The 11431-nt window shown below is 33.1% G+C and overlaps 1 pseudogene; it reads left to right on the top strand.

Annotated features, from left to right (window-relative positions):
- The first annotated feature begins 402 nt into the window (after positions 1-402).
- LOC107160780 lies at positions 403-1325 on the top strand (annotated as a pseudogene).
- Positions 1326-11431: the final 10106 nt, after the last annotated feature.

Raw genomic sequence — 11431 nt, 5'->3', positions numbered from 1 at the left:
CCTGGAGATAAAAACTAGTAAACTTCATTGTAACAGCTTCCCCAGCTGATTTTTATGCTAGAGAACATTGAAAACCACTGTCTGGAGGTTTCCCCAGCATAGTCACTTCTACTTGTTATTGAATTTTCAGCATGAGGTGATCATTACTCTCTGTCTTTTTTATTCAAAGGAGGAAACTGTTTAATAATGTTTAGCTATTTTTTAATGTAACTACCATTTCTTATAGTTTCTTGATGGAAATTTGGTCACCTAGTGATAGACCTTTTCCTTTTTTCCTCCAAGAATTATTGTACACCATCCTTTATAATTGTATGGTCAATATGTGGTTATGCTTTTTAATTCGTTATAACTCTTTCTAAATTTTTGCTGCTTCCTTATTACAAGTGAAACAAATTGAAGAGCATGATGATAATTAATGAAAGCAATACTAAAGAGTTTATTCTACCAGGCTTTGTGGACCTGCCTTGGCTAGAGTTTTCTCTATCCATTATACTTCCCATAATATACCTCCTGGCCTTGATGGGAAACATTGCCATTGTTCTGGTGTCCAAACTAGACCCTAGTCTCCACAGCCCCATGTATTTCTTCCTCACCAACCTCTACTTTTTAGACATGTGTTACACCACAAGCATTGTGCCTCAGATGTTATTTAATCTGGTAAGCTGTAAGAAGAGCATTATCTATACTGGGTGTATAATTCAGCTTTACATCTTCCATATAATGGGGGGTGGCACAGAATGTGTCTGCTCTTGGATATCATGTACTTTGACTGCTATTGGCCATCTGCAGGCCTGCACTACACCCTCATCACAAATCAATGCACTTGCATCTTAGTAGTATTCATTAAGTGGCTGACTGGAGTGATGTTTGCTTTCTCAGAGGCCACTCTTACATTACATTTGCTGTTGTGTGGTGTCAATAAACTGGATCACTTGTTGTGTGAGATTCCAGTTCTGATAAACACTGCCTGTGGTGAAAAAGAGGCTTGCACTCTCTGTGGTGTGTATTTTTTAAATAGCTGTTCCTCTATGTTTAATTCTTGCCTTTTACACTAGCATTGGGCATGCTGTTCCTACAATTACACCTTCTGAAGGAAGAAAAAAAGCCTTTGGTATATGTTTCTCTCATTGCAGTTTACTTATTTTATGGTCCAGCCAATAGCATGCACCTTCAGCCTTCCTCCTCCATCACAAGGGACCAGCCCAAATTCATGTCTCTCTGCTAGAGAGTGGTGACTCCTACAATCAACTTCTTCATCTATACCCTGAATAATAAGAAAGTAAAAGGGCCTTAGGCAACCTAGTGAGGAACATTTTCATTTTCAAGTGCACAAACCCAAATAAAATTATTAACACTAACAGGGTTGTATGGTTTTTCTAATAATTAATTTTTTTAGTAATTATCTAATCTCATGTGTTATTCTTGCCAAATATATTTTGTTTCTGACATTTTATAATCACTTTAGGTATGGATGATATTAGATTATGTGCAGTATGGAAAGTATATTACTGAAAATACAAAAAAATAGTATTTTCTGTTTGAATATTGAGCTAGTAACTGTATTGAGTAGAAAAAGGAGCATTTTAAATTCTAATTACAATATAAGTTCATTAGTTAAAGCTCACCATCATAAATTCACACCACATAAAATAGCACCAATAGGCTTTCTGTCAGTGTTACCTATGAAACATTACACAACTCTTGCATTTTGACCCGAGTCTCTGGAAGCAGTATGGTTTCACTTTAAGTTTAGGGTGAAAGAATCATGAGTTTATCAACCTCAACTTATATAGATCTTATCACCTCTTCAAAACATTGTAATTCTTGTTTACTGATATAGTATGTAATGTTATGTTTAACTAAAGAATTTATTATTTAATATTAAAATAAATAGAATTAAGACAAAAAGTATGTTTTAATGTTAATTTTAAACAATATAAGCTGAGTCTTTTGAATCAATGAATAAATAATAATGAATAATGAATAATAATAATAATAATAATAATAATGAATCAATGAGTAAATAATAACTACCTGGAAACATTTATGTTGGAAGAGCCAGAAATGCCTTTTGAAAGTGGGTAAGAATCAGTATGTTAATAAAATAATTTGTATTTCTGAATGACATTAACAAATAATATGAGAATCTTTTTATTGATTCCTATTTTTGGATGCAAATGATGTCAAAAAACCCATGACATCCTGAAAGTTCTAAAACTTATTTATAAAACTCACACTTCAACCTTGAAATAGTGTCATAAATTTAATTACAATTTATGAAAGAAGATTCATGATTTTTTTTTAGTATTTAGTTGTTGAATTCCTATGTTCTTAATTCAATATGATGTTGCATGGTAAAGACATGTAGACTTCTTCAAAAACCCTCATTTGGACTTTTCTAATGTGTATTCTGGTATGATCCAGATCTGAGAACAATTACTGAAAGGAAAACCACATGGTATACTGAACCACACAACCAGAATCAATGCAACCATATCTACTCTTTGAAAATAACAGAACATCTGGTGCTAGACTAGGCCTTGAGACCTTTGGAGTTTGGTAACTATTTTAAGTAAATTAAAAGAATATACAACAATAAAGCCTATACTACACAATATCCTTGGCAAATATTCCATGAGGAGGAAATTAAAATCAACAATGAAAATCAGCAAAAGGAGAAACTACACTAAAGGAAAAAAAAACAATTAAAGGAGAAACCAAGTCAAGTAAAAAGCCTTTCAGACCAAAATTATCAAAATACAAACCATATTTCAATAATAACCCTGAATTTTAATGGCTTAAACTCATCAATTAAAAGACATAGACTGGCTGATTGGATTTAAAAAAAGACCCAACACTATGTTGCCTTCAAGAGACTCATCTTATTGAAAAAGACATCAGCAGACTGAAGGTGAAAGGATGGGAAAAACATACCACTCACATGGACCATGTAAACAAGTAGGTATTTCCATCCTCATCTCAGATAAAGTTGACTTCAAACCAAAGTCAATCAGAAGGCATAAAGAAGGACATTTCATATGGCTTAAGGGACTCATACTTCAATAAAACATAATAATTATAAATGTTTATGCCCCAAACAATGGAGCATCTATGCATATCAAGCACTTATAAATTTCAATAGAGCACAACACAATAATACTGGTGAGACTTTAATACACCTCTCTCACCACTAGGTAGATCTTCCAAACAAAACCTAAACAATGAAACTATAGACCACAGTAATACCATCAATAATTTAGACTTAACAGACATATATAGAATATTTCATCCACCAACGAGTGAAAACATTTTTTTCTCAGCAGCAAATGTCTCCTTCTTTTTTCTATAAATGTTTATTTTTTAGTTTTAGGTGGACACAATATCTTTTTTTTAATATTTATTTTTTAGTTTTCGGCGAACACAACATCTTTGTTTGTGTGTGGTGCTGAGGATTGAACCTGGGCCGCACGCATGCCAGGCGAGCGCACTACCACTTGAGCCACATCTCGAGCCCTTCCTTCTTTAAAATAAACCATATGTTATGCCACCAAGCAAGTCTTAGCAAATATATAAAAAATAGAGATACCTCCCTGCATTGTATCAGACCATAATGGAACGAAATTAAGATCAACGATAAAATAAAAAATAGCAGCAACTCCAACACCTGGAGACTAAATAATGTGCTACTGAATAATTCAAGGATACCGGAAGCCATAAGGGAGGAGATAAAGAAAATCTTCGAGGTAAATGAGAATTCCAATATAACATACCAAAATATCTGGGACACTATGACTATGAAGGCAGTGCTAAGAGGAAAGTTCATAGTATTAAGCTCTATCAGTAAAAGAAGAAAAGTCAACAATTAAGTGGCCTGATAATGCATCTATTAGCCCTAGAAGAAGAAGAACAAATCAATACCAAAAGTAGTAGAATACAGGAAATAATTAAAATCAGGATTGAAATCAATGAAATTGAAACAAAAGAAATAATTGAAAAAATTTACAAAACAAAAAGCTGATTCTTTGAAAAAATAAATAAAATTGATAAACCCTTAGCCACCCTAATTAAAAAAGAGGATATGGAAAAAAAATTACTAAAATTCTTGATGAAAAAGAAAACATCACAACAGACACTACCGAAATATAGAAGATAATTAGAAACTATTTGGAAAACTTATGCTCCAGTAAAATAGAAACTTCCAAAGACACCAACAAATTTCTATAGGCATATGATCTGCCCAAACTGAATCAGGAGGACATACACAATTTAAACAGATCAATTTCAAGCAAGGAAATAGAAGACTCCATCAAAACTCTACTAACCAAGAAAAGCCAGGGACCAGATGGATTCTCAGCAGAGTTCCACAAGAACTTCAGAGAAGAATTGATACCAATACTCCTCAAATTATTCCATCAAATAGAAAATGAGGGAACCCATCCAAACACATTCTATGAAGCCAGTATCATCCTGATACCAAAGCCAAAGACTCATCAAGGGAAGAAAACTTCAGACCAATATCCTTGATGAACACAGATGCAAAATTAAAAAAAAAAATCTGGCAAATTACATACAAAAACAAATTAATTATTCAGATTAAAGTCTATGCAAGCATTATTCTTTATATTCATGAAAGTTACAGAGTTAGCAACATTAGGCAGCTACTTCCTCAGTTAAATTCTACAGTTGCAATGTGCAATGCTAGGAGCATTGTGTTGTCCTCAAGAAAGTCCATTGTTTAAAGTTACTGTTATGCAGGCAGGTTCACAGACTGTGGAACTGGTGAAACAATGTGGTTGTATTAACAAGAGAATTCCTTCATTCCCAGGAGCTGTGTGCCTGAGAGCCAAGTCAAGGCTGATAAGACTCTGGAACACAGTCTCCCCATGGAGAGCATTGCCATGGCAATCGGACAACCTGCACCTTTGCACAGAAACTTTCCCCAGGCACCAAGCATGCCACAGCCATAAAGTCATCAAGGACCCCAATCTCAGACACTGGTCTCCTAATCACTGTCATCTCTCTCCACACACAGGCACAACAGATAGAGCACTAATATCCATGATATATAAAGTACTTAAAAAACTTAGCACCCAAAAACACAAACAACCCAATCAATAAATGGGCTAAGGAATTGAATAGACACTTTTCAGAAGAAGATGTACAATTGATCAACAAAAACATGAAAAAATGTTCAACATCTCTATTAAGTAGAGAAATGCAAATCAAAACCACTCTAAGGTTTCATCTCACTCGAGTCAGAATAGCAGTTATCAAGAACACAAGCAACAATAAGTGTTGCTGAGGATGTAGGAAAATAAGTCAACCAATCTGGAAAGTAGTATGAAGATTCCTTAAAAAAAAAAAACTTGGAATGGAACCACCTTTTGACCCAGCTATCCCACTCCTATACCCAAAGAAATGAAATACTATAATTATGCAGCCACATCAATGTTTATAGCAGCACAATTCACAATAGCCAAACTGTGTAAACAACCTAGATGCCCCTCAATAGATGAATGGATAAAGAAAATGTGGCATATATACACAATGGAATATTACTTAGCAATAAAGAGAATAAAATCATGGCATTTGCAGGTGAATGGATGGAGTTGAAGAATATCATGCTAAGCAAATAAGCCAATCCCCCAAAACCAAAGGCCTAAGGTTTTCTCTGATAAGTGGATGCTAATCAATAATGGGAGGGGGCATGGGATGAGTGATGGAACTTTGGATTGGGCAAAGGGTAGGGAGGGAAGGGGATGGGGCATGAGGATAGGAAAGAAGGTGGAATGAGATGGACAGCATTACCCTAGGTACAGATATGATTGCACAAATGGTGTAGCCCAAATTTGTATACAATGAATCAAAGAGCATTCTGCTGTCATGTATAACTGATTATAACAGATATATAAAGAAATTTTAAAAATCAATTTCTTGGTAATTGCTATGGAATTTAAAAGTTTTTAAATATCTAGAGTTTCATATTTTAGGGTTTTTAAAATATTTGCATATCCATGAAATATGTTGAGGATGAGCCCCAATTCTAAATAAGGCATAATTCATTTGTATTTATATACAATCTGTATAAATAGCTGAAGGTAATCTTAAGAAATATTTTTGTCCATTTAGACTATAATCCATCACAGCAGATGAGTGTAGAAATTTTCACTGTGGCATCACGTTAATTTTAAAAAATTTTCAGATTTCAGAACTTTTTGGATTAAAGATGTTTGACCTATACACATATTTTGAGTTTTGGAGGGAAAGACTTCAATTCTATCTTAAAAGCATAGCTATTAAGGTTGACTATAGTTGTTCATAGTGCTTTCTTATATTACCCTTAGTCCTGACTCATTTGCTACTTTCTTGATCTGTAAAGAGTATTCATTTTGGAAATGTAAATGTAATCCAGACTTAGTGTAATAAAAGAAAAGGCATATCATTACATCAAAGTGAAATTGTACTCTACTTTTGATGTAAAGCATAAGCAAACAAGAGAGTGCCTTTTTCAAGAAGGTTAATTAGAGACCTTTGTCATTTCCCAAGAATAAATAGGAAACATTGAAGCATTTTAATTTTAGTTGTAATGATGAAAAACTTGGGAAAGCCTTTAAGAAATTAAGATGGTTTAACCATGATTTGCTGCAAACTAGAGATATTCTCCTCTACGTATAGCATAATAACCGCTAGGCAAGAAGTGCATCATAATATAAGAGGGATAATTATACTAGATATAAATTAGAATTCTGGTTGTACAAATGCCTGTAGGTTTAATGTAAATCCAATATCTTTTCAAACTATCATATTGAGAATTCCCAAGTCTTAGAGGAGACACAGAGGCCACTGGTGAAAAGGGTAGAGTGAAGAAGTATTATATATGATGGGATTGGAAAATTTGTCAGATTTGTTTGAAGAAAGGACAGTAGACTTAAACATAGGTAACTAATGTCCTACTCTATCGTGAGAAGGAAACAATTTAACATTGTGATTAAAATAAGTGTATTTTGAAAAAAATGCTTAAATTTTTACTTGACCAAAAGTATGTATATAATACACATAAATACAAAATGTCATTCAATGTGTAGTGAGTATTCAAATCTTTTAAAAATTTATTCCACAGAAAAATAACCTCTGAACATGTTTATTTGTATTGACATCATGAAAATTATTTAAAATGCTTTCTGGATGTAGACATTTTAACTACTGACCTCAAAACCTTAGTACCATATATATATTGAACTTTGATTATTATATGTACAAAATTAGGAGGCTGGTCTAAGTAAGTATTGATGCTTTCTGTTATTTTATATAAGCACAGATCAAGTCCAGTACACTAAGATGTCTCTAATTCTACTTTTCATTACTTCTCTTTCAACTATTACAGTTTATTGCATATATAACCCGAAAACCACCATCCCTTCCCAAATCAATTGTAATATGTATTATTAAATTCCATTTCCGATAATTTTCTGCATTTTTCTCCTTTGTTCATTTATTTATTTTTGCATTTAGAAATGCCTCTTCCAATTTTCTAAATCTTAAAGCCTTTCTTAAAATGAACTAATGCAATAAGTGGGAAAATACATTTCCCTAAGCTATGGTTCTCTCTGATGCTAAAGAAAAATGCTTAATACCAAAGGAAACATCAAGGAAAAAATAAAGTAACAAAGGATCTACAAAACCAGTGAAACCCTCAGCAACTTAATAAGACCCAGTCTCAAATTAAAAAATATATATATATACAAAATACTGGGGATGGAGCTCAGTGATCAAATGTTCCTGGGTTCAATACCCATTACCAAAAGTAAATAAAAAACCAAATAAAGAAAAAAACAAACAAACAGAATGCAAATGTAAGTCCTTACCAATCGATAATTACTGTAGGGCATGTCACATTAGAGAAATAGAAACCTATGGAGAAAAGGAAACCTAACTTGCAGACTGATGCTCACTTCCTGGTCTTGGGGCTGCACATGGCAAAGATGGCGCCTTGCGATCAGCCAGAAGGTGTTACCATGGGTTGTGAGGAAAACTCGGACCATCTCTAGGATAGGCTCAGAACCCTTCCTCCCTCATGGAACTCTCCTCACCCTGCTGACCTTTATCCTGATTGGCTCCTGTGCCTTATATTAGCTATGTGTGCTTCCTCAATAAACCAACTCCAGCATTGACTGGTCTCCCTGAAGTGTTTGATTGTCCTCCCTGGTGAGTGTGGGCAGTCAGTGGGCCCTCTCCTTTCTTGGCTCGTCCTGGCAGGGGCACATTCTCCCTATCTCTCCTGCAGGTCGGGAGGGAATGAGGACTAAAAACCAAGACAAATTACCTCTAATGTAAATGGACTAAAGTATGCAATTGAAAGACATGGATGACTGACAGATAACAAAACTATCTCCAACTAAATGCTGACTATGAAGATTTATTTTGTCTTTAAAGACAAACAGACTGAAAGTGAAGAAATGGAAAAAGAATACCCAAGAAAATAGCAAACGAAGAGAGCAGGATTAGCAAAAATTTATACCAGTTACAGTAGACTTTAAATCAAAAACCATGAAAATTAATGAATAGTTCATTATATAATGATGCAGCCAATTTCACCTAGGATACAAAAACTGTAAATTAAGTAAAGCAAATATTAAAAGTCCTGAAGAGAGGAATACAATAAAAGTAAAGGGCTTCTATACTCGGTTTTTACCAATAGACTGATCATCCAAGCAGAAAATCAATAAGGAAACATTGTTCTTAAACTATACTTTAGACCAAATAGACCTTAGAGATAGTTAGTTATAAAACGTTCTATATCAAAGCATTAGTATTCACATTCTTCACAAGTACACAGAAAAAGAACTCTGGAAATATAATGTGTTATGCTAAAAAACTATTTCTAACTATTTTAAGGAGTTTGAAGTAATACCATGCAAACTTTTCTAAATAAAGTGGTATAAAATTAATAATGACAGAAGAAACTTACAAAGTTTCAAATACATGGAAATTAAGCAACATGCTGTTGTTTAGACAACCAATGAATCAAATAAAATTTCTAAAAATATATTGAGATAGAAAAAGATGAACGTGCAACATTCCAAAGTTTGTGCAGAAGCAAATGAAGCTGAGACTAAAAATGCAATAGAAAAAAAGTAAGATTTTAGTTTTTTTGAAAAGATAGTAAAAAAAACCAAACCATTAGAATAAAAAAGTAAAAATTAAAAATATGCATAATAAAATATGAAAAGAAGATACCACAGAAATATAAAGGACAATAAGGTTTATATGGATAATTCATGCTAATAATTGAATAATTTAGAAGAAATGTATAAATTCCTTACAACCTATCAAGACTGAATCATGAAGAAATAGAAAGTTGGAACAAACCAATAACAAATAAGGAGATAAGATCAATAACAAGAAGTTTTCCATCAAAAATATCTCAGGAACTGATGGTTTTACTGTTAAATTCTATCAAATATTAAAATATTAATCCTCAAACTATTTCAAAAATCAAAGAAAGGTTGATGCTCCCAATTTTTTTGAAACCACAGAAGGATATTACAAGAAATGGAAACTATATGTCAATATCCCTGATGATCAGGAGTTGCAAAAACCATCAAGAAAATGCTAGCAAACTGAATTCAATCACATATTAAGAGTATTATCCAACTTGATCAAGTTGGATTTAACCCTGAAACACAAGGGTGACTCAACATATACAAATCAGTACATGTAACACATCATTTTAACAAAAGAATGATAAAAATCATGTAATTTCAATAGGTGAAGAAAAATTACTTGACAAAATCCAACATCCTTTTTCTGATAAAAGCTTGACAATTCAAGCATAGTAGGAAGGTACTGCAATGTAACTAACAATAAATGTTACTGAGGATGTGGGGAAAATGGTTCATTCATACACTGATGGTGGGACAGCAAGCTGGTGCAACCAATCTGGAAGCAGTATGGAGATGCCTCAGAAAACATGGAATGGATCCACCATTTGACCCAGTTATCCCACTCCTTGGTCTATATCCAAAGGATTTAAAATCAACATACTACAATGATGCAGCCACATCCATATTTATAGCAGCATAATTCACAGTAGCCAAGCTATGAAACCAACATATGTTCCCTACAACAGACGAGTGGATAAAGAAAATGTGGTACATATACACAATGGAATATTACTCAGCTATAAAGAATAATTAAATTATGGCATTTGCTGGCAAGTGAATGGAACTAGAGAATATTGTCCTAAGTGAAATAAGCCAACCCCAAAACCAAATATTAAATGTTCTCTCTGATATGTGGATATTAACCTATAAAAAATGAGGGTAAGGAGGGGAAGTTTAGAAGTTTATTGGATTAGAAAAAGGGGAAAGAAGGAAAGGGAGGAAGGATAGGAATCAGAAAGACAGTAGAATGAATCGTACATAACTTTCTTAGGCTCACATATGAGTACATGGCCAATGTAACTCCACATCATGTTCAACCACAAGAATGGGATCAAAATTGTAATGGTGTGCACCCCATGTATGCATAATATGTCAAAATACACTCTACTATTATGGATATCTAAAAACAACAAATGAGAAAAATGAAAGGTTTTATGTGAAAATCCTTGAATGAACATCAGAATCAATGGTGAAATGTTGAAAACCTGTAAGTAATGGAACAAAACAGGTTTTAAGTTTCACCTCCCTTGTTGTTTTCAAAAGTCCTAGAAGTCCTAGTCAGAATTATTATATGGGAGAAAGAAATAAAAAGCTATCAAATAAGAAAGGAAAAAGTGAAATTGTCACTGTCTGCTCCACCAGAAAAAAAATACAAAAAACAAAAACAACAACAACAACAAAAAACCTACCAGAACTAATAAGCAAATTTGGTAAAGTTGTGGGACACAAAAACCAGTGTGTTTCTATGTACTAATGGTGAACAATATAAAAAAGGAACTAAAAAAGCAATCTCTTATAAAAGTAGAAAAATTTAAGTACCTATTAATTAATTGAACCACAGAAGTGAAAGATCTGCCAACTGAAAACTGAAAAGCACTGATGAAAGAAACAGAGAAAGACAAATAATTGGAAAGATATATGCTCATGGATAAGAAAAAAATAGTGTTAAAATATCCAAAGAGAGCTACAAAGTCATTGCAATTCCTTAGCAGATTTCTAATATAATTTTTCATGGAAATATAATAAATAATCTTGAAATTCTCATAGAATTATTAAAATAAACTCCAATATATCCAAGGCAGTCATTTCCAAAAAGAAACTGGAAACATAACTCTACTTGGTTCAAACTACACTTTGAAGTTAGAGTAATAAAAATATGATACTGATAAAAAATAGACACATCAGCATGTGGGACAGAATAGAGATATATGTTGAATTGAGTTTCGACAAAAATGCCAAGAAAACACAAAGGGAAAAATATAGTCTCT

The sequence above is a fragment of the Marmota marmota genome, unplaced genomic scaffold, assembly GCF_001458135.2.
Source record: "Marmota marmota marmota unplaced genomic scaffold, marMar, whole genome shotgun sequence".
Taxonomy (NCBI): domain Eukaryota; kingdom Metazoa; phylum Chordata; class Mammalia; order Rodentia; family Sciuridae; genus Marmota; species Marmota marmota.
The sequence above is the reverse complement of the archived record's forward strand: the minus strand, read 5'-3'. Positions and strand labels throughout refer to the sequence as shown.